The sequence below is a fragment of the Chenopodium album genome, chromosome 3, assembly GCF_948465745.1.
Source record: "Chenopodium album chromosome 3, dcCheAlbu1.1, whole genome shotgun sequence".
In the NCBI taxonomy this organism is placed as follows: domain Eukaryota; kingdom Viridiplantae; phylum Streptophyta; class Magnoliopsida; order Caryophyllales; family Amaranthaceae; genus Chenopodium; species Chenopodium album.
Genome location: NC_137836.1, coordinates 18,991,061 through 18,999,930, shown reverse-complemented (window position 1 = coordinate 18,999,930; position 8,870 = coordinate 18,991,061). Strand labels below are relative to the sequence as shown.

Below are 8,870 nucleotides of genomic sequence, written 5' to 3'. Positions count from 1 at the left end.
AAAAACATGACCAACATGGTCAAATTGATAAATTAAGTTGTACTTGTTAATAAAATTGGTATATGAGCATCATGTTCAAACTGATATATCCAAGTAGGGAATAACAAAATGAAAAAAAATTCAAAGAAAAAAAATATTTTTTAATCAAAGAGATATTGAAAGCGAAAACAAAAAAATTAAAACATATATAATTCTAGTTAGGAAAATTATGGAATATAAAAATTTAAATAATTAGTTTATATTAATAAAATATGCAATTGAAATCGAAAAAAAAAACTTTAAAAAGTTGGGGGTGGGGGGGGGGGGGTTGTGAGGATTCAAACCGTGATGCGGGGTGGGAAATCTATAAATAGTTGCGAAATCCAGGTGGACCTTTGGGACGGTGCCTCGACTGTGGTACAATGTCCTCCAAAAAATTATTTATAAGTTTTGAAGTGGCTAGTCATGTGTTCTGACCCCACCATTATTTTTTTGCGATTTTCACATCAAGTTTAAAGGAATTAAATTTTATAAAGATATAAACAAACATGTTTGGTGGGATCTTTAAGTATTTTAAATCATAGGTTTTTCTCAAATTTGATGCTTTTAAGTTCAAACTAGTGTTATAATCAACTTAAATTAAAATATCAGAAAAAATTACACAACGGGCAGATTAAATTTTTTGTCAACAAATTAAATCAATGTGTATAATTAAATTACAATATATTGTTATTATTTAATAATGAATAGAAATTTTTTTGTAAAAGCAGTTTGAATTTTTTGTCCACAAGTTAGATAGTTTTTAATTAATTAAAATGTACAAAGACATATAAATAAGATTTGGAGGGACAACAAGTCTTTTGTCATATTATAACCTATGCCTTGGGAAGTATGCTAATTTGGGTCTATTTACAAGCAAATTCATTCTGCTTCCCACCATATCTAATGAGTGAACAATATAATCTCATACACTAAGAAAATTTGTGGTGAGGAAAGAAAACTAATTTTAGGAGCAATGTAAGGAAATATTTATTGCTTGACTATTTTACAAGACAATACTACTTTAAAAAAATATTACAGTAGTATTGCCTTTAAAATTTAATATTAAATCATGCCTTTAAAACTTAATATTATATTGACTTAATTTAAACATATTTGAAATAAATAAAGTTTACTTATATTTCAAAATATAACTAAATTTGCTTATAACTAAATTTCTTCTTAAATTTCAAAATACAACTACATTTGCTTATGACTAAAATTTGCTTAAAATTTCAAAATATTTCGAAATATAACTAAATTTGACTATAACTACAGTTACTTATACTTCGAAAATATAACTAATTAGTTCAAATAGCTATTAAAAGAAACCGATTGAGGTTGAAATTCGAATTCCGTAAAATGAGACATTTGCTTAATAGTGAAAGCAAAACTTGGCGACCAAAATATACAAATAGAAACTAGCAGTTATAATTTTAAATTATTTTGTTTTTTCACAATTTTTTCCATAGTGAACAATCCAAATGAACAAGAATTATCTTTAACATTGTAATGCTTTAGATTGAAAACAATTATAATTAAAATAAAAATTATTGAAACAGTGACCTCTTAATTGTTACGATAAAAAAGAGAATTATTTATAAATGAGATGAATAAAAACACTAGCATTTAAATATACTAGGGTATAGAGTATGTATTGAAGCCACCTAAATAGATATTTGATACCCTGATTGTATTGTCATGTCGTACAAGAACTTTTATAAAGGCAATAATTGTACGATACACTCTCATTTTTATGCCTATTAGAGGCTTGGGAGCTGAAATTCAACAACTAAATCAACCAATTCTGGTAAGAGTGGAACAGGTAATACAGGAGTTTAAACTCAATTCATGGTTTTAAATTACTTGTGAATTCTATATTTGTAATAATTTTATATATACTGTGTTTAACATATAATTTTAATTTTAATTGCATATGCGAATAAGATGGCTACTTGGAATTATCCTAGCTTTGAAATAGTAGTGAACCAAACACGCAGAATAGGTGTGGTAAGTACATATTTATTTATCTTACTTATATAACATAAATATGATAGATTAGGTATTGATATAATGTTTTGATCTGTAAATGGCAGCGAATTCCAGCATCGTTGGGGCAGTTATTTCGTACTCACAAGGGGAACATTAATGTGTATCAAAGTCTAGGTGCTCAACCATGGAATTGTATTGTTCGAAACATAGAAATGGGGGATCAATGGAAGTATTTTATTGAAGATGGTTGGGAAGGCTTTGTAAACGATAATCAGATAATCATCGGGGACCCTCTGAAGATTTACTTGTGTGACATGTCAACCATTCGTGTTAGAGTATATAGGTCTGGGTTAGAAATAAACAAAAATGACCTACAAGAAATTAGTAGCGACTCCACAGATAACGGTGAAGAGGTCCCATGGTTTAACGCATCTGTAGAATGATATTACACTGAACTTGGTTTAATGGTAATTTAATTTTTTTGAAATAAAACACTTAAAAAACCAATTATTTTTTTAATAGTTTCATATTGGTCACATTAAAAGGGTAATATTAAGAATAATATCAACATGTTTAGATAACACAAAATTAAAAATATTGTCCAGTCCTTTAATATAGTTGAAATTATTTTATAATTGTTAATATTTTAACTTACTATTATAATTTTAGTATGTGCCACTCCAATTTACACGTGAACACCTAGCTGGATTTCAGAATGACACACTAGTGAGAATGCGGTTGGGTGAGACCAAATGGAATGCAATATTGAAATTTGTATGGGACAAAAGCAATAATCTTAGCCATTGTCACATAAAGGATGGTTTGAATAGTAGCATTCGTCCCTAGGACATCAAACAAGAGATGATTGTAGAATATCATGACCACCCAAGCACCCCATCTTTCCAAATGTATTACCATAATTAAATTATGTAGCATATTAGTGATGTTTACCATTGATAAATTATGTAGAAAATTAGCCAAAAAAAAAAATATGTGAGCTAAATTTTGTGTACTTAGCTTAATTAGATGTAGTTACTCAATTTGAAGAATATCAGAAATAAAGATGTAATGATAAATTAACATTGTTTTGAAGCATAAAGGTTTTGATGATGAGGAACTCAAAATAAAGCAAATTCAACTAATAAAGATTTTCAAGTGTTTGATTAGTTTAGGTGAAGTTGATCATGGTGATGGAAGAAGTAGCTGGAACTAAGAAGACATGAAGAGATCTTTATCAAAGAAGTTAAACAAATCCGAAGAAGAGTTCTCTAACAATAACTAGTTCCCTAACAAGAACTGAGTTCCCTAACAGGAACTTGAAGATAGCAAGCTGAGGTTCTTTGGTGGAACTTAACAAGCTTGGAGCCCAAGTAATCTGGCTGAACAAAAGCGCGGCGCAGCTATTAATTTAGTTAAGGTTTTTATCTTTCTAGATTATTTTTAATATGTTAATTAGGTTATTGCACGAAATTTATTAGAAGCGTGACAAGTTAGCTTGGTAAATAAAATAAAACGGAAAATAATAATAGATAGATTTTAGGAAAAGATTTTCTAAAAGTTTTATTTCCTTTAAATCGGTTTGTTAAAAAGATAATTCTTTTTAACAAAATATCTTTTTATCTTTATTTTCCGGAAAAGATTTTATTCATATGATTTACATAAAACCTTGTTTTAAAGATAAGTTAAGTTAACTTATTTATCTTTTAGAAAACCTACTTTCTATACGAGTGTGACTTGTATAAATAGTAGAGAGCAAAATGGTTTTAGGTTTTTGTGAGTTTATGCGTGAAGAAATCTCTGTGCGTAATTGAGTAAGTTTACCAAACTTCTAACTTGTCATATTAGTTTCGGATTTTGTGCATTGCTTGCCTAACATACTAGGTGTCGTATTCTTGTATTGGGTTGGGTTATTTGGGTGTGTTTATCGTTTATATCATACACAGTTTTGTAAGCTTCGTGGTGAGGCTAAGTGTTTGTACTTTGGCAGTACGTGTAGTACTTTGGCAGTACGAGTGAATCTAAGTGTGGTACTTAGGTTGGGTAGGATAGGGTCCTATCAAGTAGCAATTCCAGTGTCTAATAGGTTGTAACTTGGTGTTTGCCCTATTATAGTGGAGTTTGTGTGTTTGAAATCCCTAAGGCAGGGTCGAGGTTTTACTTCCAGTTGGGCCCTGGAAGGTTTCCTCGTAAAATCTATGTGTGCCTTTAAGTTCCTATATGCATTGTTTATTAATTCGCGAAAAGTAGACATTAGGAACTCGATACAATTCACCCCCCTCTTGTATTAATCGTCTCAACTAACACATTGTCTCATTCAAGATCATGCCAATTGTTTTTATTTACAATGTGTCCTATAATAAATTTTCTATGGCCAATGGAATTATTTATAATAAAAATTAACTGGAAAACATTTAAAAAAAATATTCACTACAACTATTTATTTGTAAGCCCAAGTGTTAGTTGAGATGAACAACAATTATGGACAAGTGTCCTTAGACCTTGATGTTATTTATTTTATTTTAATTTTTTTAATTTTTTTTTAAATAAAGACCTTGATGTGAGTATAAAAGAAAACATTGATTTGAGCAACAACCGTGCTCCAATTCTCTTTTAATTTACCCTATCTTAGTCGAAACATTTACACTCTCCTTTCAATGGCTCAACAACAATTCGACCCCAAAAACCATGTTTACCCACCTGGTTGTTACGCTAGAACCTCACCTCCAAACAAAGTTATCTTTCGTGATCCCAAAGTCATTGGTGTTCCTGAATTGAACTTCAACAAGTACATGTTCTTTTGCCTTACGGGTAAAGGCGGAAAACTACAAATGCTGAGTGATCAATGCATCAGAGACATCATTCGAAGTCCAAAAAGCGCGTGGGAATCGAAATTGGATGGAATGCAGATGATTGGTCCATTAGGTATCGCTGTCCCCGCACATTTACCAAATTAAGTTGACATTGTTGGTAGAATGAACATTGTTGATGTTTTTGAAAAACTTAACAAAGAAGATAGGGTAGATGTGTATTATGATACTAGGGACATTAGTGAGGTCATTCCACTTTTCCTTGAGAGTTTCATTGACCCTACCTCAGACATAGATGTAGCAGGTCCGATGTATCCCCTAACTTCTAGGAATGTATAAACCACTTTGGCTTGCTACAGTGATGGTTTCCAAGTGTACTATATTCATGCCAAATTGAGTGAAATAGTGATTACTGCGTGTTCTGGTAGGTTTATGGTTGACCCTTTTCATAGGTACATGGATGTTACACTTGACTGTAGCTTCAAAAAAGGTAGTCTAGCATTTGACTTAGGCTCGAGCATTGTTGTATGGAACGCACATGGTGTTACCCGTCCTTCATTTAGGTGGAATGTTCTTAATGTTGTTGCTGTCCATAAGCCAATCATTTTCATTATAACAAAACTTAGGGTTGGTAGGAAGAACTTTGAAGAAGTTGTTAAGGTTCTTGGTAACGAGGTTGACTGGTCCCTTGATGAGAGTATTGGGATATGTGGTGGCGTGGATGTGATTTGGAATGAAAGGAAGGTTTGTTCGGGAGATTTTATTGTTGCCGGAATGGGGAATTGCCCTTTGAGGGTCCTGGGTGTTCTTATGGTAAGTATTCATTCAAAATTTTCCCTTTTTTTTCCATTGTAATATAATTTGGTATGTAAATATTTCCTAGAACTAGGTGTGACCTATAACGATGTAGGCTGCTAGCCCAGCCAATGGTGAGGCAGGTGGTTCTTCATTCGCCGCTGCTGGAGAGGGAAGTGGTTCTTCGGCTGTCGCTGCTGATGGTGGAGATGCCTAAGATCTGTTCCTGTGGGTGGAGGTGGTATTTCAAAAAAAAGTGTTGCTTCTAAGGATTTGTCTTTATTATTATCTTTTTTAGTTTATGTAATTCGTATGTAGGTGGTTTGTATTAACTAAGACTTATGTGACTGTTACTCCGAATACTTTGTTTAATGTATGAATTAAGGCAATGTAATTGCCATTGTGTGTTATGCATTACTATAATAGTATTATGTGAATGAAAGTTAGTAGAGCATAATGGGAATGGGAATTGGAATGGGAATATAACATAATTAGTGGAATTAACAAATAAAAAAATTAGAATACAAAAAGGAAAAATTGACATTTTCTACCGGCGAAAACACCCGTTGGCACATTTACAACCTGTTTAAAAAATATATTTTAAATTACTACCACACAAATTCCCTAACTGTATATATTACTACCACTTAACAGAATCCGTTAAGGTTCCGTTAAGTGGGCCCCATATTTCATTAAATAATAATTTAAATTATTTTAAAAAAAAACTTTTAAAAAAAAAATTCTCAAACACCTCCCCTCCCCTATCCCAGCGTCAGCTACTCTCACCCCTACCCTTTCTGGCGCACAAATGTTTCCCCGAAGCCGGCGAACCCGACCTCCTCCATTTCCCCTCCTGCCAACCACCCTTAACCTCGTGGTCACGCGCTACTAAACCGTCACCTCCGCCGCAAAATTTCACCAAATTCTTCATCAGCGACGTCCCGACCTTTCCCCCACCACTATGCAGCAAACGAACCCCTTTCCCCTTCTTCTAGCCCTGACCACCATCCCCAAACCACCAGCCAATAGAAACCCTAAAATTCGAAATCGAAAGCGAATTTGAAATCCTAAACCACCAGCCCCAAACAACCAAAATCGAAATCAAAACCCTCGTTTAGGGTGGTTTGAGGCTGGTGGTTTAGGATTAGTGATGGCCAAAAGGGTAAGGGAAGGGGATGGGTCGATTTTGGTGGGAGGGTAGGGAGGGGGGCGATTTTCGATGTGGGAAAGGGAAAGGGGGTGGTTTCCGATTCGGGGTGGGGGTCGGGACGGCAAGTACGGGAAAAGGGAGGGGGTTTGGCTGCATAGGTGGGGGAAAGGGAGGGGGTTTGGCTGCGTAGGTGGGGGAAAGGGAGGGAGTGGGGTCGCGCCAGCCCCGACAGGGGAGAGGGGTGGCAGTTGAGGGAAGGGTGGCAGTGAAGTGGAGGGGTGGCCGCAAGGTGGTTGAACGGTGGTTAAACCCAACTAACGGAAACAGTAACGGTAAAGTCATTTGGTAGTGAACTATATATTTTAGGGATTTGTGTGGTAGCAAAATAATTTATTTTTTTTTAAAACGGGTAGCAAATGTGACACGGGGTGTTTTCGCTGGTAGCAAATGTCAATTTTTCAATACAAAATTAAGATTTATAGTAATTTTGAAGGGTCAAAATAGGATCTTGTTACCTACAACCAAAAAATGAATGACTAAATGACCAAGACTTGTCATTAACCTCCTATAAGTGATGTACATTTTTGGTCAATATTTTTTGTCAATATTTTCATATTAAGTCAATATTTTTTGTCCAAAAGTTTTCTTTGACAAGAACAAAAAATGTTAAAGTACATATTTTTATTATAAAAAATATTTTCTTGCCAAATAAAGTCAAAAAAATCAGAGTAAATAATTTCAGATTTAGTCAATCAATATTATTTGTCAATAATTTCAGATTTTGTCACGATTTTTTGTCAAAATCTATTTTCTTATTTTATTTGACAAAATTGAGCTTATTTGAAACTGAAATGAAAGAATGAATTTGGTAAAAATTACCTATAATTTGGGCCAGCCCAAATATGTAACACCAGACCAAAGGTTGAAAAAAAAAATAATACAAACTCATGTTATCAATAAATGGGTTCTAGCCCAATAATTGTTATTTCAACAACAAATAAACATTGTACTCTATAAAACAAGATAAAAAATGTCTTCAATTTATCGAATACAGGGAAGACCTTATTTAGCTAGTACAATAAATTTACATGGGAGATGTTTGAACCATTCATCATAAATAGCAGCATAGAATTCTTTTGAAGCTCCTCCTTGAAAAGAAAACACAAGTGTTTATTAATTCATAATCCATCCGAATATCATCCTCCTGTATGAAGAAACATGACACGATTAACAGACTTACAAGGCTCTTTAAAACATGAAAGGACGGTGATGGATAGTCAACTCCTAAGACACATAACTTAGTAGGCTCTCCATTTTTTGTTAGCTTTCCTGATTTTGCAACAAGCCAAGTACAACTTCGTCCAACATCTCGATCATGCATCTGGTCCATAAGTTTCAATCAAATTAGTCCAAATCAGCCAATTTTCTGAGGAAAATGTCAGAAAACAAACCCAAACTAACCTGTGCAACAAGTGCAAGAAACTGACAATATAGAGATAGGAGAAAGGTATTTAGGCTATGTAGCAGCACTTGTAATCCATTAGCACCACCACAAAACAACACTTCAGTCTGCATAAACAGCCGAATGAGTAAGTACTCTTCTCACAAATAGAATAAAAATTAATGGTAAGGACAACCACAAACCGGAGCACTGGCAGCCATTCTCACAAGATTACAACCGTCGCGTAATCCTATCCTTCATACATTATGAAATTGTTTACAAAACCATAAGTGCGGTGGACATGTAAAAAAAATAAGAATTATGACAATTGAGTTTGCTTAAACATTACCCATGTAACAAGTTGAGTTAATAGACACACCAAATCTGAAGATAAGGTCCTTCAATTGAGATCAGAGGAGAGCCAAATCAGCTAACAAACAACACAATAAAAACATGTAGAAAATAATTAGCAAGGTTACCTACTAATTAAATGACCAACATCACGAGCAGAAATAACATGACAGAGGTGATGAGGTTCTTCAGCACATGGCAATTAAGTATTGGAATTTCTTGGATTTGAAGGCACAAGGCCTGCTTCAGAGGTTGATCGACAGCGACGTTTATTCTGTTTTACTTGATTTGGAATTGAGTTCTTTGGAGCACCATG

The 8,870-nt window shown here is 33.7% G+C and overlaps 1 long non-coding RNA gene across 1 annotated transcript; it reads right to left on the bottom strand.

Moving 5' to 3' along the window:
* Positions 1-7,715: 7,715 nt before the first annotated feature.
* LOC145612366 (uncharacterized) lies at positions 7,716-8,332 on the bottom strand. The gene is made up of 2 exons (XR_014106585.1): positions 8,224-8,332; positions 7,716-8,143 (listed from the first exon to the last, which is right to left on the bottom strand). It is a non-coding gene; the product is annotated as an uncharacterized LOC145612366 (long non-coding RNA).
* Between the last annotated feature and the right edge of the window lie 538 nt (positions 8,333-8,870).